This window comes from Rhinatrema bivittatum, chromosome 18 (genome assembly GCF_901001135.1).
Source record: "Rhinatrema bivittatum chromosome 18, aRhiBiv1.1, whole genome shotgun sequence".
NCBI classification, from domain to species: domain Eukaryota; kingdom Metazoa; phylum Chordata; class Amphibia; order Gymnophiona; family Rhinatrematidae; genus Rhinatrema; species Rhinatrema bivittatum.
The window spans coordinates 5,718,152-5,743,745 of record NC_042632.1 but is presented as its reverse complement, the minus strand read 5'-3'; the positions used below and the strand labels follow the sequence as shown (position 1 = coordinate 5,743,745).

The 25,594-nt window shown below is 43.3% G+C and overlaps 1 protein-coding gene across 5 annotated transcripts in view; it reads left to right on the top strand.

Moving 5' to 3' along the window:
* The window catches only part of ECSCR (endothelial cell surface expressed chemotaxis and apoptosis regulator), a 281,361-nt gene that overhangs the window by 65,498 nt on the left and 190,269 nt on the right, over positions 1-25,594 (top strand). The window lies entirely within an intron of this gene.

The window sequence follows — 25,594 nt, the reverse complement described above, 5'->3', positions numbered from 1 at the left end:
CGTAAAGCCCCGGGACGCGTGTAAGTCCCGGGGCTTTCGAAAAGGGGAGGGAGGGGGTGTGTCTGGGGACGTTCCTGAAACGACGCGGCGTTTCGAGGGCATGTCCCGGCGTTTCGGGGGCGGGCCCGGGGGCGTGGTTGAGGCCTCCGGACCAGCCCCCGGGACCGGAGGACGGAGCGAGGCTGCCAGCGATGCGCGCAAAGTTACGCCTGCTGAAAGCAGGCGTAACTTTGCCGACAAAGGTAGGGGGGGGTTTAGATAGGGCCGGGGGGTGGGTTAGGTAGGGGAAGGGAGGAGAAGGTGGGGGGAGGGCGAAGAAAAGTTCCCTCCAAGGCCGCTCCGAAATCCGAGCGGCCTCGGAGGAAACATGCAGCTCGCGCTGGGCTCGGTGCGCGCAGGTTGCACAAATGTGCACCCCCTTGCGCGCACCGACCCCGTATTTTATAAGATACGCGCGTATCTTATAAAATCCAGCGTACTTTTGTTCACGCCTGGTGTGCGAACAAAAGTACGCGCTCGCGTATTTTTTAAAAATCTGCCCCTTAGTGTGTCTTAAATATTTTAGTGCTCACATAGGGGCAGATCTTTAAATCTATGCCCAATTTTAGAACATGCGCGCACTGCCGCTCGCATGTTATAAAATCCAGGGTTGGCACGCGCAAAGGGGTGCACAATTGTGCAACTTGCGAGCACTGAGCCACACAGCCTTCCTCCGTTCCCTCCGAGGCCGCTCCGAAATTGGAGCAGCCTCGGAGGGAACTTTTCCTTCCGCCCCCGCACCTTCCCCTATCTAACCCCCTCCTGCCCTTTATCAGGAAAGTTACGCCTGCCTCCGGACTGCCCCTAAATGATTTAGTGAGTGTTAACACTTGAAAATCTGCCCCTAAATGATTTAGTGAGTGTTAACACTTTTAATCTTGAATTATCTACGTGAAATCTAAAGGTCAAACTTACTGGGTCATTCATCAAGCCACATTAGGGGCTCAGTGTGAGCTAAATGGGGTCCAATAAGTGATGCATGCACTTTGCTTACTGCAATGTGCGTTAGTATGTAAATATGAGTATGCAAAAGCTAGAAAATTATGCAAATCAGGGAGTCCTACCGCATTTTGCGGAAATGCATAACAGCGAGGAATTTAACATGGGAAATAACACCTATTTGATTTGCGATAGCCTGAAAAAAAACTTTATTGCGTGATAGCAGCCATTATCACATAGCGTAAAATGTCATGCACAATATAAAGAGGCCTTGGAGAGACATATCTTCACAGCCCTGTTGTGCCCTGACTTCTTAATGTTATAATGTTAAGGGAAAGTGTCCTAGTAGTGAGATCATGGCTGCTTCAACTGCTCAACAACAACAACAACAGGCATGGGAGATTCAAACACCTCCTATTGAAGTACTCGCACTGGAGCTAGACCTGCAAGCCCCGCTGGTGGAGCACTCTGCCTCACGGCAGGGCTTGCCATGCAGGAGGCCACTCAGGTGGTAAAGGGAGCGCATCTTTCATCCTTGCACCACTTTGCTGGGGATGCTGGAGGAACATATGGTAATGAGGTATCGACTAAGCTCTCAGGCTATCATGGAATTATATGAAGAACGAGGGGACCTGGATCCGGTCACAGAAAGGGCCCACACTATACCAGACCTCACCAAACTATTGCATGCCCTGCATTTTATGGCATATTGCTCTTTCCAAACAACAGTTTGGGAAATGTCCCAAATGGTTTTTTTTATGCTGTCTGGGCCAGGTCCCTCATGACAGGCAGGCCTTGTTGGACTTGAAGAGAGGTTTTTATGCAATAGCATTCTTTCCCAGTGTTCTTGGAGCTATTGACTGCATTCATGTAGCCATCATCCCACCCCATGGCAGAGAGAAGATTACCGTAACAGAAAGCTCATCCACTCCATCAGTGTGCACGTGGTCTGTGACACTCAACTGCACGTCCTTGATGTGATCAACAGGAACCTGGGAGCTTCTCACATTTCCTTCATACTTAGGCAATCTGTCCTGTTTGAACAATTTGAAGACGGCTTCTACTGTGACTGTTGGCTCATAGATAAGTGTGGTGTTTCTATCATCTGTCTCTGGCTATGTTTTTACAGCCAATGGCAATGACATGGGGGCTGACTACATGAAAAGTGGCTTGCACAGTTAGGTCAACAAGCCTTCGAGCTAGGGCCCAGGTTTCTCTGTCTAAGCTGTAGAAGCCTGCAAATGTTATATATCTATACAAAGCACTTTACACTAAGGTCAGTGTGTGACTGAGCAGCACTACAGACTTTCAAATGGTCAGCTTAAAACAAGTGGAAATTCAAATCTTCTCTCTTGGAGCTGTTGAAAAGTCACTTATCTATCCAAACCTTCTTGTGCACACAGTACAGGGCCTCCCAGATCAGGTGGGCCTTGTTAGTGCTCTGTTTGCCCTCAGTTAACAGTGCCCATATCAGGATTCTCTCTGCAGTGTTTCTGCTCTCACAGCCAGGATGTCTGCCACAGTTTGTCTTCACCATCGCAGAGGTACACAGGTTGTAAAGCTTACTCTGTGCTTATGGCCAGGGACACAAGAACACTTAGACTCAGTAAAAGTATAATGTATTTTTATTAGTCAATATAAGTGTTCTCGGGAGATGCTGGGTACTGGGTGCCCTTCGTCTTACAATCTGACCAGCATCTCCTCGTATACAGAAAGTGATCCTTGTTTTATAGGTAACATTCAAATACAGGGTAGAAGGTTCTAGAGACTTGCATGACTGCCCAAAGGATCATTTACATAAGTTGTGATGTCAACTGCATGATTAAATCATCGCTAACTATCCTGATTGGCTTCCCAGGATGTGTAGCCCATTTCCCATGACTTTCTTTGTTCTGGTAAACTGTTACTGGTCAAGACAATCAACACGTCTGTAACTGTGTGGATTACAAACTCCTGAGAATAGTGCCTGAAGCTCCCCTGTGGTGACTCTGTGAATAGACATCACCTGTCTGGTGCCAGCTTGCCTCCACAGATATCCAGGGACATTCTGTAAGTCACTCAGAGTCCATTCAGCCCAGGCAGGCCAAAGACACGCAGAGGGTTCTGGGGATTTCCTTCTCCATTTTGGTCTTCTGTGTTCAGGCATACTTCTCATTTCCCTCTTGTGCCACTTACAAATGGCAAAGTGGCACACCCAAGTACCAGTTCGGAGGACAGAACTGTATGAAGTCATTATGGCAAATGGGCTAAATGTGTAAGCTAAGCTAACCTTGTGTGTGTTATCCCTCTAGATCCCCCCCTAAAGTAAATGAGACTCATAGGCAGACATGCACTGTCTAATTGACAAATAATAACAGCATAACTAAGTTTCACTAGGTAGCCATTAGCTCTATGATTGAGCAATAAGGGTACCTGCGTTATAAAAAGGACCTAATTTATAATAGCAAGACCACATATGTTATTTTTCAGAGTCAAGTAATTACACAATAGTGGAGTAACAGGTAAAGGTAAGGAGAACAAAGAGAGACTAGTATGAAAATATTATGTTTCTCATATAATACTAGGTATACTGGGCAAATCTTTACAAGGAATACTGTTATTGTAAACAACTACCCAGAATAATATTCATTACAATGGCAAGCAGGGATATAATCAATGTATGTTACCAGAAAAGTGAAGGACAGCATAAGGACTCATACTATGTTGTGCATACATCCTGTGGGACAAGCTACAAAAGTGTTGCAAAAAATAAGACATGTTCTGGTCATAGACAGAAATGGGCTTAGGTGAACAGAAGTGTCACACTACCAGAGCACATCTGTGAGCGCTTGTGACTAAACTCTAGGTAAAGAAACCAATAGGTAGTGTTACAGGAAGAAATGCTCAAAAAGGTATTTAGGGAAAAATAGAAGGGGCTCACTAAATTCAAGTATATTGGGTACAGAAAAATACTTGTGCAGAAGCAGCAATAGAGCAGAATTTACCTCAAGGGAATATTTGATTTATACCAAGACATATCACACTGTCAATTGGCCAGCAGTGGGTCAGGGTGTTTGGTTAGTGTGATCAGATTAGCTTTCATAGATTAAAGTAAAAAGAACATATCAAATAATCATCTCACTGACTCAGCAAGTAAATGCATATACTCATTATAAGGTGTAGGACTGCATAATGCTACAAAATACTGGAACTGTAAGGCTACTAAAGACTGCTTCAATTCAGGCTGTGGTATTAACTTAAAATCTAAATAGTGACAATTTTAAATGTGTACATAACTAAAATATTGACTAGGTGTATCATTTCATATTTTTTGTTATTGACAATCAGTTATCACATATGAAATTAATGTCCATATGATATAGAAGTGCACAATGACTTCTGTGCATAGGATGGGATGATTTCTGAAGTCAATGATATTTGACGTAAGCAGTTTTCTCAGCTGGGTGGATTTCTGACATCCGAGCATAGCCTCTTAAATCAGTATTAGATGTATATGTTATTTAAAGCCTAATATAACAAGCAAAACAAATTCAAATTAATCAATAAGACAAATTCTGTCATGGCCTTAGCTCCCTATATCTGGTAATCCCTACATCTGCTATAATAATAATTCTTCTTAATTATTAGGTAATATGAATTTAAGTGCTCAGACATTACACAGACACATGCATTTCACTAAACTGACACATTAAAACAAGCATGTCATGACACACACAACACAAAAAAGACAGATAACAATTAACATATTTGAGCTAAAAAAGTAGACAAAAAAGTATTTGGATCGATCCAGAATAAAACAAAAATTAAAATTAAAATGATCTATTTAAAAATGAGAAAATCAAACTGAGGAAAAATATAATCTTCAAGCTTTACAGCTCAAATGGCAAGGAAGGTGTTTTCTTTTTCAATCTGAAAAGATATAAACTGGGCGGAGGGTCCGCTGGAGGGGGTGGTGTATGATTGGGATGGTAGGGAAGCACATTTTGGGAGGGGACAGGTGGGGGGTAGGTAGATGGATGGGTAGAGGTCGGTCGAGAGGTTAGGGGGGAGGGGGGAGATAGAGTATAGAATAGTCTGATTGGAGCAGGTGTGATAGATAGTATGGCGTAGGTTTCAGGGGAGTGACCAAGGAGCAGTGCTATATATTTAGTGATACATAGTATAAAGATACAGTGTGATATGACAGTGTAAAATGTGGTGTAACATACATTGTAAATAAATGGTACAACTAATTCAGAAAAATTAGTACAGTATGGTTCAATGTAGTGGGGACAGGATATGCAGCGCAATATAGTTCAGTGGCCTATTATAGGCTATGGGTGTGGTGGCATAAAATATAGTGAGAGGTTCCAGTGAGCTTACCAGATAGATGGTGGGGGTCTGGCAGAAATGGTTTATACACACAGTTATCCGGCCTCTGAAGCAGGGGCTTAGATGAGGTTGGAGGTCATGTTGTCTCTTGGTCTTGGAAGTTTTTTAGGACGTTTTGGGTGCAGGGTTCCGCTGCCGGAGAAATAGGCACATACGAATAACAGTAGACAGAATAGTAAAATTAAAGCTATGTGAAAAGGCTTAATTTAAAGAAATCTTAGCTTTGCCAAGTAAGTTGGACTGTAGTCTCTCCTCTCTTTCAAGCAGACTGACTAGAGCTGGCCTGATCACCTTCTATGATCCACAAGTCACCTGTTAAGTGTCTTGTTAAAAACTCCCTCTTTTTTTTTTCTTGTTTTTGGTATATGTTATGATTGCTTTTGGAACAGGCAACACAAAACAATTTAAATCACTTATAACAATATCTGGAGAAATAGGCACATACGAATAACAGTAGACAGAATAGTAAAATTAAAGCTATGTGAAAAGGCTTAATTTAAAGAAATCTTAGCTTTGCCAAGTAAGTTGGACTGTAGTCTCTCCTCTCTTTCAAGCAGACTGACTAGAGCTGGCCTGATCACCTTCTATGATCCACAAGTCACCTGTTAAGTGTCTTGTTAAAAACTCCCTCTTTTTTTTTTCTTGTTTTTGGAATATGTTATGATTGCTTTTGGAACAGGCAACACAAAACAATTTAAATCACTTATAACAATATCTGGAGAAATAGGCACATACGAATAACAGTAGACAGAATAGTAAAATTAAAGCTATGTGAAAAGGCTTAATTTAAAGAAATCTTAGCTTTGCCAAGTAAGTTGGACTGTAGTCTCTCCTCTCTTTCAACTAGAATTTATTTTATTTTATGCAGGTAATATGCAGCTCTAATGTTGTTTGTTAGAAAAGGCTATATCAGATCATTTGGTTGACTAGTTCAGGTACATATTTGGGTCCCTGATGTATTAAGCTTATAGCCTGATTGAGTATTTCATAATCTAACTGTAGTACTCAGGATTAGAAGCCACAGTACAATACTTCTTAAATACCAAAAAATGATACCAAGGTAGCTGATATCTTAGACAAACTGATTTATTGATCTATTTAAAAACTTTTATTGAGGCTTTAGTCTAGAAGATGCCACCAGCCTTAGAGTCACCTGCTACCACAGAATACCACAGCTACATCTCTGGAAGTCTTAAATACTATTATCCCAAACCAAAAGATCTTTTAATGCAGCATCGCCAAATGTACCAATAATAGGAGAAAATGGGTTTTAGTGGCAATGCCAATTTGTAAACCTATGAACACAGGTTGCAATATCGTATTCATTTGTTTCTCTCTTATAAGCTCTCTGCCCAGGTCCTTAGAAAAAGAGACACTTAATATTTTTGTTCAACTCTCAGACTTCTGGACATTAAAACAAGCACTATTTTTTACTACCCAAACAAATGACTCTAATTACTAAAAGCTTGTTCTCGTATGTGGTAGGCATACTTTGAGAATACAGAACATGGAGTAGAAATACATTCCTGCCTTCCAGCCTCCTAGAGCTACATCTTCTTCCTATTCTACAATTAAGGAGCACAGATGTGAGTAGTGCTAAAGTTGTGCAAGTGGTCTCATGTATTTTTAAGATGAGATTATTGTGAGGCTCTATGCAAGTGTGATTTATTCTTATAATGGTAAATGTAGCTCCCAGAATCACTGGTATCTGATAAATAAATCTAAGCAGGTTACAGGGGAAAAATGTACTCCAATTTTTTTTAAAATTGAAAGTGAGAAGTATTTTTTAGTTTCTTATCATACTGGAAAGCTAGATGCACACAATAATATTCATTAGCCAAATCTAAAACTGTATACTAGTTGCCCAAAGATTCTGTTTTAAGAATTGTAGCTGGATTTGTAACATTATAGTATTCAGCTAATACCAATTCACTTAGTGCACTTAAGTCTTGCACTAATCACCACGCCACAGAAGGTTTTAAAACTGGGAACAAGGGAGTATTTGTAAGGTGACCCACTAGATTCTATTATGCAGTGAAGCAATACCTTCCTGTGCTTCTCTGGCTAAGGGATATTGATGTCTCATAAGAAAATTAAATTTGGAATTAATTGTAATTGTCTAATAGGATACTATAGAAGTCAATAATATGGCTGAATATTTACCAAATATCATAGTGGTAAAAGAGATGTGAGCATTCACTAAAAGTATTGTAACTTCATGGAAAGTATGTAAGACAATTAAAATCCCTGGTACATGTGCTTGCAATTTACAGATAGCTTCCGTACATACCACAACCCCTAATTCTGAAAATCTCTGTTCTATCACACCAAAGTACCAGAGAAATATGGTATAAGCACAAATCAATCTCATAGCTTACCTCAACAAGAGCCAAACTAGATGCATTCAATACTGACTGTGCTAGATCCTGTATGATTTCCGAGTCTTCTGCAGTTAATGTCAATTCATTTCCACTAGCAGGGCTGCCTTTTAAGATGTCTAAGTAATTTGACCTAGCTGACTACAAGCATGCAGCAAAGCTGGATATCAGCACTAGTCACCTGAAAGGATAGGACAGAATCTTTGTCTATACCATAGATCAAAGACTTGCAAATGTTTATCTAACGACTGTTCTTTCACATACTTAAACCAATTTAACAAGAGAGTTGGTTTCCATGAGCTTTTCTATTATCTACTAGGTGACTCCCTATCAGCGAATGGAAGAAAAAAAAGTGCAATATATCTTTTATGTCTGCTCTAAAATCTTTTAAGTTTAGTGTTTGCAAACCCAATATTATGGGCTTCTACCCAAATTCAAAGTTGGCCAGCCAGAGAAAGCTGATGAAACCAAACTTTGTAAAAGATTCTACTAAATTAAATTCACTTACTGTCCACAACTTTAATTCCTCCATAGTTTTATACCTTTTAAACAAAAGCCAGTCAGGTAAATCAGTTTTCCCCCACTGTGTCCTATTATCCATATGAATGGCCTGGAGCTTTACATCCTCCCGCTTTCTCTTTACCTGCCAACCCAGTTAATTCTCCAGTTGCCAGTGCCCTTTCAAGTGCTGAAACTGCTATAACAATCAGACATAAAATAAAAAACCAGAGTGCAAATTATACTTTCCCAACACTTCGACTTACAACTTATACTATTGTTGTTTTCTAGTACACATTTTATTAACAAATATACAGACAAATAATTCACAATCACTCTTAATAAGTACTCCTTTGGGCGTCCCCAAAGTAGATACAAAAAAAAATAAAAATAAAAATAAAAATAGTGCACTGTTGTTTGCAATTGGCCAAAAAGAAATCTTTTACTTACCTAGAAAATTACATTTGCAAATTAATTATATAGGCATGATTAACTACTTACAGATCTGTCTTCCCATGGGGTGTACTCACATCTTCCGGGTATTACTTTTGTTTTCTTCCAGAAATCAGAAACCTCTGTTCCTAGGTATCACTATGCAATAAACAAAACTTCATCCAGAAATCTTTATCTGGGAAACACTCAAACATCCAGAAATCTTTATCTGGGTACAGCCTTCGGACAAGATTGGTCCGAGTATTAGTGTTGGATCTGAGCCTGCCTGCAGAATCAGATACAAGACCCCACAATAGATAGCCACATGTAAAGCAAAAAAAAAAATAATTTCAAAATTTCATAGATAGCCACAGCTATCAAGTCCCTGTTCAGAGTCCCAAAAATGTTAAAGCTTACTCTGTGCTTATGGCCAGGTACATAAGAACACTTAGACTCAGTAAAAGTATAATGTATTTTTATTAGTCAATATAAGTGTTCTCAGGAGATGCTGGGTACTGGGTGCCCTTCGTCTTACAATCTGACCAGCATCTCCTCGTATACAAAAAGTGATCCTTGTTTTATAGGTAACATTCAAATACAGGGTAGAAGGTTCTAGAGACTTGCATGACTGCCCAAAGGATCATTTACATAAGTTGTGATGTCAACTGCATAATTAAATCATCGCTAACTATCCTGATTGGCTTCCCAGGATGTGTAGCCCATTTCCCATGACTTTCTTTGTTCTGGTTAAACTCTTACTGGTCAAGACAATCAACACGTCTGTAACTGTGTGGATTACAAACTCCTGAGAATAGTGCCTGAAGTTCCCCTGTGGTGACTCTATGAATAGACATCACCTGTCTGGTGCCAGCTTGCCTCCACAGATATCAAGGGACATTCTGTAAGTCACTCAGAGTCCATTCAGCCCAGGCAGGCCAAAGACACGCAGAGGGTTCTGGGGATTTCCTTCTCCATTTTGGTCTTCTGTGTTCAGGCATACTTCTCAAGGTTCAATAGGATATATCTTTTGGCCCAATCCTATTCACTGTATCGTGTCTGACAGATGTGTATCTCTGGAGGACATACTTCAGAACAACCAGGGACATGAACAATTATACCAGGAGGTTGATGTCTTTCTGCAATGACATGTGGGAACAGAGATGTGCAGCAACTTATGACCAACATAGCAGAGTTGCTGTCTTATAGAATGTATCTCCTCTGATGTTGTGCATTCTAGATGTTGTGGTTACTGAGACTAAGGCAAGTGTGCTGATATACTCTCAATCATCAGCTCTGTATATAGCATGAAGGCAAGAGAAGATGTGTCAGCTGATTAGTTCATGAGCCAACAACAAGCCCCTTTCAGAAGCCTGACACTGTGTTACGATCCCGGTCACTAGACTAGTGACCGGGCACTTACCTCGCCCCGTTCCGCCGCGAAACCGCCAGGTTTTGGGCCCTCAGGACCGCATGGCATCGGCGTCTCCACGAGGGAGACGCCGCCAGGAACTCCTCCCCCCAGCGGGGGAACGCGCGCGCGCGGGGACCAGCCTTTTCTGCTGCCAGCACCCGGATGTGCTGACACGCCCCCCGTGACGTCAGACGCCGACCGGGGGATTTAAACAAGGCACTTTCTTCTCCAAAGTGCCTTGCAACGAGGTTCCTGCTTTGCAGTGCTAGTTGCCATTGTTCCTGCTGGATCCTGCTTCCGCTGCCAGTTTGCCTGTTTGCCTGTCTCGACTCTTGCCTGGTTCTTCGACTTCTGCTTGTCTTCAGCCTGCCTTGACTCCGGTTTGTGACTCCGACTCCTGCTTGTCTTCAGCCTGCCTTGACTCCGGTTTGTGACTCCGACTCCTGCTTATCTTCAGCCTGCCTTGACTCCGGTTTGTGACTCCGACTCCTGCTTGTCTTCAGCCTGCCTTGACTCCGGTCCGTGTCCCTGTCTTCTGCTTGCCCGCCGCCTGCCAAGACTCCGGTTCGTATTCCACTCCTGGGTTTATTCATCCTCGCCTAAGTCCCAGCGGTCCGGGTTCCTACGGGCTCCTCCTGGGGGGACCTCGGACTTCCAGGGCGAAGACTCCTAAGTCCTAGCGACCCGGACTCCCACAGCTCCTCTGGAGGAGTCCCGGGTTTCCAGGTGAAGCTCCAGTTGCCCAGTGGGAGTTCTGCCTCCCGACTGCTCTCCTAGGGCAGTCGGCCTAAGGGTCCACTTCCGGATTTCGTCCATCATAACACACTGTGCAAAATGTATAGATTAACTGCTCCCTGAGATATCATGTGGTAGGCATGCTCTCTTGTGCACTTTCAGTATTGTTTTTAGAAGGACATGCTATTTTTGTCACCTGAGGTCTGGAGGTACCCTTGTCAGTAACAAAGAAGATTGAGTGAGCATATATGCTTCCATCAGGTGTCTCTCTGGCTGCCTGGTGTAGACAAACTGTTGTGACTAGTAATGACTCTGACTACCTCATTAGCAGGTAGGGACAGGCTTGGCACAGACGTCATTGATAGTTGATGATGCACAGACCAGGAACAGCTATTTTGGGCCTCAGTAGATAACCAAAGTGCAGGAGGAAGTCTGTAAACAACAATGTCCTAACAGATGTGTCTGGGTGTCTGACGTGCTGTGTAAGCCTCTGTCAATATCAGTATATGGAGGTGATGTAGGGCTTGTAAGTTTTGTCCTTACCACATCAATGTAAACACCAGAGCATGTATTGTATGTGCACCCAATTAGCACAAGCTTTCTTTAACTATCAGCCATCCTGTGCTGATGTAGTTGGTTAAGTGGTGGCATCCAGTTATGCAAATGTGTAGGCGGGGAAAAAATGAACTCACGCATTGTTATCTAACATTCCACCTTGCCCTCAAACTGTTTATTCAATCAGCTAAAAGGTGGGGGGGGGAGGGGAGGGGGGATGAGAATCTTGGCAGCGTAAGAGCTCAGATATCCAGTGCACTTTGCCAGATGAGTAGATATCTGTCTGTAGTTGGCAGTAAATTAGCACATTTTGATAACTCCCACAATGTAGCTTGCACACTGTGGCACACAGGCAGAGACCTACATACTTATGAGGCAAAGTGCCAGCTGATTGGGAAATGTAGTGGTTAGGAAGCTTATCAGTGGCCTTATAGCTGTGCTGCCAAAGTAATCCACACCTTGCTCCCAGTATCTGTCCTCCAAGGCCAAATAGCCTTAGCATGCATACGGTGTGGGAATGGCACACCTGTAGATACAGCTTTCAGTGTGTTGCAATGTAGCTGAACTTAACGCACATCCCTGCTACTATTGTGTGTGGTGCGCTGGTGCTGTAGAACACATTGAAAGCCTGTGAGTCTTGTCTGCATCGGAGACAGCAGTGTACATACAATATGGGTATAGTATACACCCCTTTCTCTATATTACAACATGATATATCCTGAGGTCCATCATCAATTGCCATTTAGATGACCAACTGTTAAGGAAGCACTGTAAATGACTAATGTGACATATGCAACCACTTAACCAACTACATTATAGCCATATAAATCATTATCTGCATGTGGTGTATACCTCTCCCCCCCAGCATCTGAAGCTGTCCTACCCAGTACCTGGAATGGGCCTATTTGTATTGGTTTTGGGGGGTGTGGCTGCTAGGAAGAGCTTTAGCTGCTGGGGAGGCACTGGTGTTTTGGGGGGGGGGGGGGTGAATTTAGATTATATAAATGCAGGGATGGAGGGAAGGGGAGGGCAAATGGCGCTGTCATACCATTTATTAATTTTTTTAAAACATTTATATACCGTTTCACCAGATACATGAAATGACCGAAGCGGTTTACAATATATTTTCAAAATAAAACTTAACTATAAAATAGCTCCCCAACTAAATTAAATAAATTAAAAATTAGAATTATAAATTATAATAGAAAAAATTACATTAAACTCATGATCAATTTTCAAAATAAACTTAAATGCAGTGATTTAATCATTAATTTATAAACAAGATTAAGAAAAGATAATAATCCAACACTTTCTAAGCATAAATGATTAAGCAAAAATAATGTTTAGAAATCAGGGTCTAATTTATAATGGGATCTAAATTTCCAAAAGCTTCTTTTGTTTTTAAGGCTTTTTAAAATTCTTTTTTGTTTTGAATTTGTCTCAGAGGGTCAGGTAAGGCATTCCACATTAACGGCCCTGCGACGGAAAATGCCCTTTGCCTGGTGACGTTTAAGGCGGTCTTTTTTATTGTCGGAACTTCTAATAAATTTTTTCCTGCGGACCTGAGGTCCCTAGATGGTTTATACATTCGTAATTTCGAACAGAGCCAAACAGAATCAATACTATTTAGTAAGGAATGAATCAATGTTAGAATTTTGAATTTTATTCTATACTTAACCAGAAGCCAGTGTAACTTCTGCAATACAGGGGAAATATGTTGTCTAATAGGGCTTGCCGTTAAAAGTCGAGCTGCAGAATTTTGGATGAGCTGGAGAGGTCTGATGGCAGAATCTGGCAACCCTAAATATAATCCATTGCAGTAATCCAACCCAGAAAAAACCAGGGCTTGTAGAACCGATCTGTAATCATTGATAAATAGAAGAGGCAGTAATCTTTTTAATACATGGAGTTTGAAGAAGGAGTTCTTTACAACCTTCGAAATGTGCTGGGTACTTTTATGTTCACCAGATAAATGGGTTGGAGGAGGGGTCTGAACCAGTAGGTTGATGATACTTGGGGGCGGGGGTGATAGGCGACCTACCAGGACCCCTATTTGATGTCCTGTTTTTCTAGATAGAGGCCTACTCACTTATCTGAAGAAGATATCCTGATTACTAGACAGTGAGCCTGCCACACAAGACCACATCACTTGAGATTTACTCTGCCATATGTACACACTGGCAGGTTAGGCCTACAGATAATTCACCTTATGTAGCTGCTTAAGTTTTGGGTGCAAAGATTAGGTGGTACTTTTATCCTGCTGATTATAGGAGACAGGTTCTGCTAAAAACTCACTTGTCCAGTACTCAGCCTAATGAATATGCACCTCAGTTTACTTGTAGCCAGCTAGAACACCATGTCATCTCTGTATGAAACCATCCTTAGCTAATAGATATATACATAACAACCCAAAGCATTGCAGGAATGGGAGCCATTCTATTAAAGTCTGCCTAGTTCCAAGCAACAGTAGATGTCATCATTGTCTGCTCTTGGGCAGTGGGGAATTTTTATCTTCCACACCTCTGTGACTTCTCCTTAGTTGTCACACAGCTACCTCTATGAGTTTTACATAGAGACCACTTTCTGGGATGACAAGGTGTTCTAGTAGGCTGCAAGTAGATGACATCTTTTTTTAAACTGGCATACCTAAAAAAGCTTTTTTTAATTTAGTGCGTTTTAGGTGGATTGAGGACCCAAGTAAGGGGCCCTAAGTAGTCTTTTGTGGGGTGATTAATATCACTTTACCTAATACCTCACAAGAATTATATGTACACTCTCTACTTTCTGGGCCTGCACATGCAGCTGCACATTTCTGCTCCCTAGAGATGAATAAGACCTAGTGCTTTATGTACTTTTCAAGTAGGCTTCTGACTAAATACTTATGTCATGACAGTATTCGGTAGGTATGTGAATCGTGTGCCCGATCGTCTTAATGATCGAAATCGTCTGGCAGAAGAAGAAAATCGTGTTTGGCACGATTTTTTAGTTAAAAAATCGGTTTTTCCAATTACTGCGCACTAACAGGGGTTAGTGCGCACTAACAGAAAATGATACAATTTGACACTTTTCAGGTCAGTTTAGGAATGAATATGTATTCCTATTGGCTGCCCTTTTATTTATTCATGTTACCAAGGTTCCCACTGACAATATATGGGGGATGGGAAATGGAAACAGTTGGTAGCTTGACAAAAAAAGTAATGTGATCAGTCAATGTGACTAGAACTTGTGCCCTATCCCTGATACCGGGAGTGTTGTGATCTTCCTGCATGCAGTGCCGTATCCCTGATACTGGGAGTGTTGTGATCTTCCTGCACACAGTGCCCTATCCCTGATACCAGGGGTGTTGTGATCTTCCTGCATGCAGTGCCCTATCCCTAATACCAGGAGTGTTGTGATCTTCCTGCACGCAGTGCCCTAACCCTGATACCGGGAGTGTTGTGATCTTCCTGCACGCAGTGCCCTATCCCTGATACCAGGGGTGTTGTGATCTTCCTGCACTCAGTGCCATATCCCTGATACTGGGAGTGTTGTGATCTTCCTGCACACAGTGCCCTAACCCTGATACCAGGGGTGTTGTGATCTTCCTGCACACAGTGCCCTAACCCTGCTACTGGGAGTGTTGTGATCTTCCTGCACGCAGTGCCCTATCCCTGATACCAGGGGTGTTGTGATCTTCCTGCACACAGTGCCCTATCCCTGATACCAGGGGTGTTGTGATCTTCCTGCACTCAGAGCCATATCCCTGATACTGGGAGTGTTGTGATCTTCCTGCATGCAGAGCCCTAACCCTGATACCAGGGGTGTTGTGATCTACCTGCACACAGTGCTCTATCCCTGATACCGGGAGTGTTGTGATCTTCCTGCACACAGTGCCCTAACCCTGATACCGGGAGTGTTGTGATCTTCCTGCACGCAGTGCCCTATCCCTGATACCAGGGGTGTTGTGATCTTCCTGCACTCAGTGCCATATCCCTGATACTGGGAGTGTTGTGATCTTCCTGCACACAGTGCCCTAACCCTGATACCGGGAGTGTTGTGATCTTCCTGCACGCAGTGCCCTATCCCTGATACCAGGGGTGTTGTGATCTTCCTGCACTCAGTGCCATATCCCTGATACTGGGAGTGTTGTGATCTTCCTGCACACACTAGTGCCCTAACCCTGATACCGGGAGTGTTGTGATCTTCCTGCATGCAGTGTCCTATCCCTGATACCGGGGGTGTTGTGATCTTCCTGCACTCAGTGCCCTATCCCTGATACCGGGAGTGTTGTGATCTTCCTGCACGCAGTGCCCTATCTCTGACACCGGGGGTGTTGTGATCTTCCTGCACTGAGCAGGGATACGGCACTGCATGCAGGAAGATCACAACACTCCCGGTGTCAGGGATAGGGCACTGTGTGCAGGAAGATCACAACACCCCTGGTATCAGGGTTAGGGGACTGTGTGCAGGAAGATCACAACACTCTCGGTATCAGGGATAGGCACAAGTTCTAGTCACATTGACTGATCACATTACTTTTTTTGTCAAGCTACCAACCGTTTCCATTTCCCATCCCCCCAACCATCACCTCAGTGGGAACCTTGGTAACATCAATAAATAAGAGGGCAGCCAGCCAATAGGAATACATATTCATTCCTAACTGACCTGAAAAGTGTCAATTTGTATCATTTTCTTTTAGTGCGCGCTAACTCCCGTTAGCGCGCACTAACCCGATTAACGATTTTTTAACGATAAATCATTAGAATTCCTATTATATTGTGTTCTTTAACGATTTAAGACGATATTAAAATTATCGGACGATAATTTTAATCGTTGAAAAACGATTCACATCCCTAGTATTTGGTGCTAGACCCAGAGAGAAGTCTCATTGTTTTATCAGAATGGAAGAGGCCAATGGTTTGTTATAGCTGCACTATGACATTAGCATAGCTATGTAACTCATTGCTCACCAACAGAGTGAAGACATTGCTACATGACCACTAGCCAAGCATTTCTACAGCTCTTCTACTGGACAGCATATGTAGGTGAACACTAGCTAGATAATGCCCATCTCACATACCTGCCCATGCACCCAAGTATTTTAGCTAATACCTGCTGCTTGCTACATGTTGCCTTCTAAGAAAAGCAACATGAGCCACTTGTGAAGCTCCACAGTAAGGAGTTTCCTGTTTTGCTCTTGCTATCTTCCATGGGTGCATACAATGAGCTTTCAGTTTTATGGCCTAGGCCACATGGTCTTGCATAAGAAAAATGTGCCTAGTTGGATTGGCCAATGGCATTCTAGCATACAAGAATATGTGGATCCCAAACCTTTAACCTAATGAACCCTTAAGACAAAAACCACACAATGAAAAGACAACCAGAAAGTGAAGTTTGTGACCACTTTATTAAACAACATTTGTAGTCACCAGGCTCAAAGCAATTTAACGTCTTTGGTAATCACATTTTGCAAGGACAAGATATCAAATGGCACATGACATTGTAACTGAAATGATTAGCACATTTAGTGGAGACATGTATATACATTGTTACAAATGGCAAAATAACATATACAGTAGAGATGTGAATCGGAACCGGGATTGGTTCCGATTTCGGATTTGTGGACTATCGGGAAATTATTTTTCCCACGATCCAATCGTTTTTTTTTTATCGGCTGCGCCAAGCCGATAACCCCAAAACACAGCCTGACCCTTTAAAATTCGTTCTTTAGTATCCCCCCACTCTCCAGACCCCTCCAACCCCCCCCCCCCAAAAAAATTTTTAAGTACCTGTTGGTCCAGTAGGGGTCCCGGGATCGTTCTCCCGCTCTCGGGCCATTGGCTTTCAGTAAAGAAAATGATGCCGATAGCCCTTTGCCCTTAGTATGTGACAGGGTATCCGTGCCATTGGCCGGCCCCTGTCACATGGTAGGAGCAGTGGATGGCTGGCACCATCCTTTCAATCGTCAGATAAACGATTCTCATCCCTAATAAAAGCATGATTATTGCAGAGAACCTAGAAAGTGGAAGTGGCAACCCAATAGCTACAGTACAGCTCTAATGTTAGAGCTGATACCAGCACACCTAAGTGATGGAAAGAGAAGGTCCAGACAGTGTATGTTGAAAGAGTGCATTTAAATAGGACAGCCTAAGGGCCACTGTAGCAAAGTTCAAGTAGCAGGCAGCAGGACAGGAGAGCACAGCATTGAGGCAGCAGGAGGCAAGAGCCTTAGGGGATGAGAAAGCAGCGTGGAGGCAATTGGACCACGACTGGAGAGTTCAGCATGGAGGCAGGATCGTCAGGAGATAAGAGAAAATAAAAAAAAAAAAACGATGCCTTGGAAAGAAATTTATTATAGTAATACCTGAATCTGGCCGTTTCGCCCTTCGGGCTATATCAGGGGCTCTAAAAAATACAATAAATATTTACTTTAATACTAATAAAAGACAACCCATGAAAACCAAATAAAATCAGAATAAAATAAAATATACATATTGTTGCGTCCGTCGGACTCAGATGGCTTCGTCCCACATGCCTCACCTCTATTTCTGCTTTCTCCACCAGCCTCAGGAGAATGGCATCCATAGCGTCTGCTTGCCACACCCTCCAGCGTCCCCGGAACAGCTATGGCGTGGCGCCCCACCATGTTCTACCTGAGGGCCTCCTAGGGCGCGCGTGCCCCACGTCTTTATTGCAGTGTTGGCGCGAACCTCAGGGGCATCCCCCTCGAGTGACGTTATTGCTTCCGACTATTTAAGGTTGCCCATTTGCTGACTCCCGTTGAGTTAGCAAGGATTGGATTCGTCCGGTCTAAGTTGCTCTGCTGCTTCTGCTGCTGCTGGAAGCTATCTACACCCTCCAGGGTTCTACTAACTTGGGTACCCGCTCCTCAGGGGCCCTTTGCTTATTTCCAGGTGCCTATCCGGAGTCCAGGTACTCACTCCTCGAGGGCCTATGTTGTCTATCCTGGTGTCTGCTACCAATTCTTCTGCCTGCTGGGAACTCTACCATTACAGCTACAAGAGAGTGAGTAGTAACATCTCACCTACAGCTCCTCAATGAATACCTGCATCGGGGCCTTATACCACCATTGTGGGACGGATCTCCTCCGCCGAGGATCCCAGAGTGTTGCTACCAGAATCTACTCTCTACTGCCACCTCTGGTGAACTCTACAAGCTGCATAATAAAGATTTAATCTCTGTGTTTGTGCATCTGAGTCTAGCCTGGTGCTACAGTTCCCCGCGGGGAACTGTAGCACCAGGCTAGACTCAGATGCACTACCACTGTTGCCCCTAAGAATCCACCAAACACTTTGAAAACACAACACATATACACAGATAGTTGCACATAAGAGACAAACTGTCAAATGTTAAATTTAAGAACAGAGAAAAGAAACTTAAAAGACTGATTAAAAGACTTAAAAGACTGATTAAAACCCTAAACCCTGCAAACCACGATATCGACAAAATACCAATATGCACCCTAAAAGAAATATCCCATTTCATCACACCAACAATCACCAACATCATAAACAAATCTTTGGAAGAAGGAACTCTACCCGACAGCCTGAAAACAGCTATAATCAAACCCATATTGAAAAAAAAGAATCTAGATCCTTCAGACCTTAATAACTACAGACCCATATCTAATTTATCCCTCCTCATCTAACTAACCAAAAAGGCAGTCCTCAAACAACTCAATGATCACCTAGAACAAAACAACATACTTTACCCAACACAGCATGGTTTGAGAAAACACCACAGCACAGAGATCCTACTTCTCACCCTTTCTGATACAATTATAAGAAGCTTTGATAAAGGACACAGCCATATACTCATATTACTTGACCTACGTGCAGCCTTCGACACGGTCGACCACAAATGCCTGATACACAGACTAATGGAAATCGGCCTGGCAGCCGATCCTTCCAAGTAAGGATCAAGAATTCCAAATCTGAATCATTCCCTCTTGAGACCCGAGTCCCACAAGGATCAACACTATCAGCCACACTATTTAATATCTACCTTCTCCCACTATGTCAACTCCTTACTAGTCTCGGCATTACTTATCTTATTTACGCCGATGACATTCAACTTCTCATACAGGTAACTGACACTCTCGATAAAGCCATCAATCTCGCTACCTCATACCTTAATAACATAAAAAATCTCCTAAAACAATTGAAACTCTGTCTCAACGTGGACAAGATGGAATACATACTCATCCAAAGAAAAACTCCCACAAATATCTCAAACAACTCCATTCAAATAAATAATACTAACATCAAATTCAATGACAAAGTGAAGGACCTAGGAATCTGGATAGACACAGAACTGAAACTAAAAAAACACATATCGGCAAAGGTCAAAGAAGGCTTTAACAAATTAATGATACTGAAACACCTAAAACAACTGCTAAATCATTCTGACTTTCGAACCATTCTACAATCCTTGATCTTCTCAAGCTTCGACTATTGTAACTCTCTGATGTTAGGTCTACCCAAATCTACCATCCGACCTCTCCAAATCCTTCATAATGCAGCAGCTAGAGTTCTAACCGGAAAAAAGAAAACAGACCACATCACACCTGTCTTAAAATCACTTCACTGGCTTCCCATAGAGAAACAGATAGAATTCAAAACACTATCCATACTCCACAAAACCATACACGGGAATGAAGTCAAATGGATCAACGACGATATACATACACAAATATCACTGCACAACACAAGATCTACAAATAAGGCATTATTAAAAATTCCCACAGTTGCAGCAGCCAAACTTACTACAGTATGCGAAAGAGAATTCTCAATAGCAGGGCCGACCCTCTGGAATACACTCCCTGAAAATCTAAGACTACAAAGTAACATCAAAATGTTCAAAAAACTCCTCAAAACCTGGTTATTCCAACAAACCTACAAAGAAGGCATCGGATAAGCTAAACAAACTGATACCACACATCACACACTTAATCACTATCCTGTTAAATAAGCCTATCCAACATTACATATAGTTAAATCTCCTGTAAACTTTTTTATTATATTATATTTGATATGTTCCATGTAAAACCGCCTCCCCGGCGATAGTTATCTCTGTTAAATGTGAACCGGAGTGATATGTACTGTATACAGGAATTTCCGGTATATAAAAACCAAAAATAAATAAATAAATAAATAAATAAACTGCTTCTAATTCTTAATACTTCTCTAAATAGTTTATAATTCTCTATTACTTCTTCCAAACTTTGTAATCCCACAATGCATCTGACGTATACTATTGTTTTTACTCACAATTTATATCCTATTTATGATCAATCACAAATTGTATCTTATTTACGTTCAATCACAAATTGTATCCCATTTATGTTCGTTTCATTGTACCTGTTTGCTGTTCCATGTACTGTTGTTTCTCTTGTAAACCGTTGTGAAGGCCAGCTCCAAACAATGGTATGTAAAAACACTTAAATAAATTATAAATAAATAAAAATATCCAATATACTTCAAAAATATAAGAGGGCAATTGTTACCTTGAAATTGAATAATTTATAGGCTATGTACTCGAGCACAATGTGTAGTATTCAAGTTGTACACTGAAAAAAGAGGAAGATAATTAGAGTATATGTTTGATCTTGTGTGGAAAAATGGGGCAAAATAATCAAATTGAGAAATAAAATTACCTGGTTCGATTACTCATGAAGTGAATGTGAAAGTGATTATTGGATCATATCTTGTAATCCTATAGAGTGGACAGATCATAAAGAATTCCTTTTATTTTTATGGTCATACAATTTTGCAGAACCATTTGTTGTTAGAAATTTCAGCCTTGTATTATGTGTGTCTAATTACTGATTGATGACCTACATTTAGGGCCAGATTTTAAGACGTACGCCTGATTTTATAACCTGCGTGCGCTGAGCCCTAGGGGAGCCCCAATGGCTTTCCCCGTTCCCTCTGAGGCCACACCGAAATCGGAGCGGCCTCGAAGGGAAATTTCCTTCTGCCCCCCCCCCACCTTCCCCTCCCTTCCCCTACCTAACCCGCCCCCCAGCCCTATTTAAACCCCCCTCCTGACCTTTGTTTCATATGTTGTGCCTGCCTCCAGGCAGGCGTAGGTTGTGCGCACTGGCCGAGTGCTGCTGTGCCGGAGGCCTCGGTCCCACCTCATCCCCAGACCGCCCCGCCCACTCCCCGCCCCTTTTTTCAAGCCCCGGGACATACGCACGTCCCGAGGCTTGCGCAATTCGCCAGGCCTATGCAAAATAGGCTCGGCACACGCAGGAGCGGGTTTAAAAAGGTTAAGCACGTATATTACGTGCGTAACCCTTTTAAAATCCACCCCTTAGAGTGTAATAATTCATCTTGTTACACTGTTAAAGTTCTTATATTGTATTATTTTTTCACCCCTTGTTAAATGTAAACCGGCATGATGTGATGCCTATCGTGAATGCCGGTATAAAAAAAACACTAAATAAATAAATAAATAAATCTTGTTAGACAATTAGGGCCAGATTTTAGTAGCTATGCGCGGGCATAGATTTGTGTGCGCAACCCGGCGCGCACAAATCTATGCCCGATTTTATAACATACGCACCCAGCCCCGCACATGTTATAAAATCCGGGGTTGGCGCATGCAAGGGGGTGCACACTTGTGCACCTTGCTCGCACGCCGAGCCCTAGGGGAGCCCCGATGGCTTTCCCCGTTCCCTCTGAGGCCGCTCCGAAATTGGAGTGGCCTCAGAGGGAACTTTCCTTCCGCCCCCCCCCACCTTCCCTTCCCTTCCCCTCCCTAAACCGCACCCCAGCCCTACCTAAATCACCACCCCCTACTTTTATTTTATGTTGCACCTGCCGGAGGCCTCGGTCCCATACCGCCCTACCCCCAGACCGCCCCGCTCCACCCACTCCCTGCCCCTTTTTTCAAGCCTTGGAACATACGTGCGTCCCAGGGCTTGCGCATAATATACGTAATATATGCGCGTAACCCTTTTAAAATCCGCCCCTTATTTGGATAAAATATATATATGTACTAGTCAATGTCAAAAACAGTAGATATAAATAATTACCTCGAGTAATATTCTGTTTAAATGGGATGGGATACTGCAGTCACTTTATCCACAGTTTATATATGGTGTAGTGGTGCAGTCTTGCTACACAAAATAGCGCATTTTGTAGAAAAGAGCTGTCATGAAAAAACATTATAAAAAAAAATCTGTCATGAAAAAACAACTGTCATGGAAAAACAATCAAAGTAACTTAGGGACAAGGGATTCCCGGAAGAATTAGACATTATGGCCAAAAGAACTTAAAATTATCTGCTACAGAGACCCATTATTTGTATGAATATACTAACTATATCTCGGGTTTTAAACAATCGTTTAATGGATCCAGGGATGAGCACATCTGCAATTTCATTATATCAGTAGCGTGCCGGTCATAATATTATTTAAAAACCGATACCTTAAAACCGATATCTTAAAAAATGGTGCGGGCTATCCATTGCTCCTACCATGTGACAGGGGCCAGCCAATGGCACCGATAGCCCCTGTCACATAGTAAGGGCAAAGGGCCATTGGCCCCATTTTGATTAGTGGCAGCTGACGGCTCGAGAGCAGGAGATCACTCCTGGGACCCCCACTGGACCACCAGGTACTTTAGAAAAGTTTTGGGGGGGGTTGGGAGGCTGAGGGATTCTAAAGGGTAGGGGTGGGTTTGGAGGTTGTTTTCCTGTCTGCCTTTCTTCACGCCCCTCCCCAAAATAATAAGAAAACCACATGAAAATTTCGTGGTGTTTTCCTATCGCTTTCGGGGATCCCCTGATACCTGACGGATGAGAAAATGTCGTATGATATTTTCATCCGTCAGAAAAACGATTCACATCCCCAATGGGCATTGTTCTTTGAACAATTCAAGTTTGAGCTGTGCTACTGGCCAGCATCGAAGAACCTCCGCGCAGATGCACTCTCGCGTTCCCTCGAAACTGAGGACACACCAGTCTCCCCAAGACACATAATTGACCCAGCCTGCACGTCTCTTGTGGCTACCACCATGGTACCCACGACTCAAAGCTAGCCGGACATCCTGGCCAAGCTAGAACCCTCGAGATGCTGAGGAGGTTCTACTGGTGGCCCAGCATGATGAAAGATTCATGCAACTATGTTGATTCTTGTCTGATCTGTGCTCAACAGAAGCCCCCAACTAGTCAACCATGGGGACTTTTCCAACTGCTTCCAGCACCCACTGAACCCACCGAACCCTGGTCAAGTATATCAACTGATTTTATTACTGACATGCCTCCGTCTCAAGATAACACCATCACCTGGGTCATCATTGACTGCTTCTCTAAGATGGGTCACTTCATCTCTCTATGGAACCTTCCATCAGCTCCAGAACTCGCCAAGTTATTCCTGAAACTTGTCTTCTGCTTGCATGGCCTACCAAAGGAAATAATCTCAGACCGAGGGCCACAGTTTGCCACTAGGTATTGGCGATCATTATGCAAAAAGTTCAACATCACCCTGAACTTCACATCGGCCTACCACCCTCAGGCAAATAGGCAAATGGAAAGAACCAACTATATGCTGAAGACCTTACTATGGTCGTATGCGAATGACCAGCAGGATAACTGGGCCAACCTGTTACCATGGGCCGAGTTGTCACACAACATGCACATCGCTGCTGCCATCGATGTCTCTCCGTTCTCCGTGGTATTTGGCCGCCAACCACGCTTGCCTCTGCCAGTGCCTCTCTCTGTGCCTTCGCCAGCGGCTCAGTTCACAGCGCAAACCATTTGATGAGTTTGGAACCAAGTCAAAGAGCATCTAGCTCAGGCCGCAGAACGGTCCAAGAGAGTTGCTGATACTCATCAACGGTCAGTCCCACTCTTCCGACCAGGACAGAAGGTATGGTTGAGCACCAAACATATCAGGTTGCGATTACCCTCTCAGCACCTGGCACCTAAATTCATTGAGCCATTCCCAGTTCTCTGCCGTGTCAGAGCAGTAACGTACCAACTCTAACTACCAAGATCCATGGGTATCCACAATACCTTTTATGTTTCGTTATTGAAACCTCACGTACTTTCATGGCCATCTCGTCAGGCTCCTCCTCCTCCACAAGTTTCCGCAGAACCAGAAGAGGCTTTACAGGTACAAGAGGCCCTAGATGTCCAGAAGACACACGGCCATTGGGAATGGCTCTTGTTGTGGGAGGGCTTTGGGCCTGAGGAGAACTTGAGGGAGCCCTCCCACCACATCCATGACAAACAACTCCTCCAGGACTTCCACCGGGACCACCCTGAGAAACCAAGGCTGGTAAGGGGGAGGCCTAGAAGGGGGGGTACTGTTGAGCTTCCTGGCCATGTACACTCCGCGGCTGGGCCTGCTCACCTTGCTACGCCTTCTACCAGCTCCGGGCACATCCCCTCCATGGCTGCTTCCAGCTCGCGGCGTCTCCGGTCCCCCTGCTATATTGGGACAGTGGAGTTCTTTGAAACCAAATCCCCAGTAGGCCTCTTTTGTAGTTACAAGTTTGATGTGTGCACATACAGCGGTCCCAGTTGTAGTGTACATCCAGGCACTGCATCGTGGTCCTGTGGGCAGTTTTTCAGACTCAGATATATTGGGACAGCGGTGCTCTTTGAAGCCAAATCCTCAGTAGGCCTCTTCTGTAGTTACAAGTTTGGTGTGTGCACATACAGTGGTTCCAGTTGTAGTGTACATCAAGGCACTGCATCTGTGGGCAGTTTTGCAGACTCACATATATTGGGACAGCGGTGCTCTTTGAAGCCAAATCCCCAGTAGGCCTCTTCTGTAGTTACAAGTTTGGTGTGTGCATATAAAGTGGTCCCAGTTGTAGTGTACATCCAGGCACTGCATTGTGGTACTGTGGGCAGTTTTGCAGACTCACATATATTGGGACAGAGGTGCTCTTTGAAGCCAAATCCCCAGTAGGCCTCTTCTGTATTTACAAGTTTTGTGTGTGCACATACAGCAGTCCCAGTTGTAGTGTACATCCAGGCACTGCATCGTGGGCCTGTAGGAAGTTTTGTAGACTCACATATATTGGGAAAGCGGTGCTCTTTGAAGCCAAATCCCCAATAGGCCTCTTTTGGAAATAATTCTTTTAATTGAAATCCCTAGTAGGCAGTGACATTAAATCTATGATATCAGGGAAAGCTAGACATGGTCGAGTGATTGGGACTGGCACAGGAGGCACTGGCAGAGGAGGCACTTCAAAAGGCAGTGCCAGTCCCCCATTAA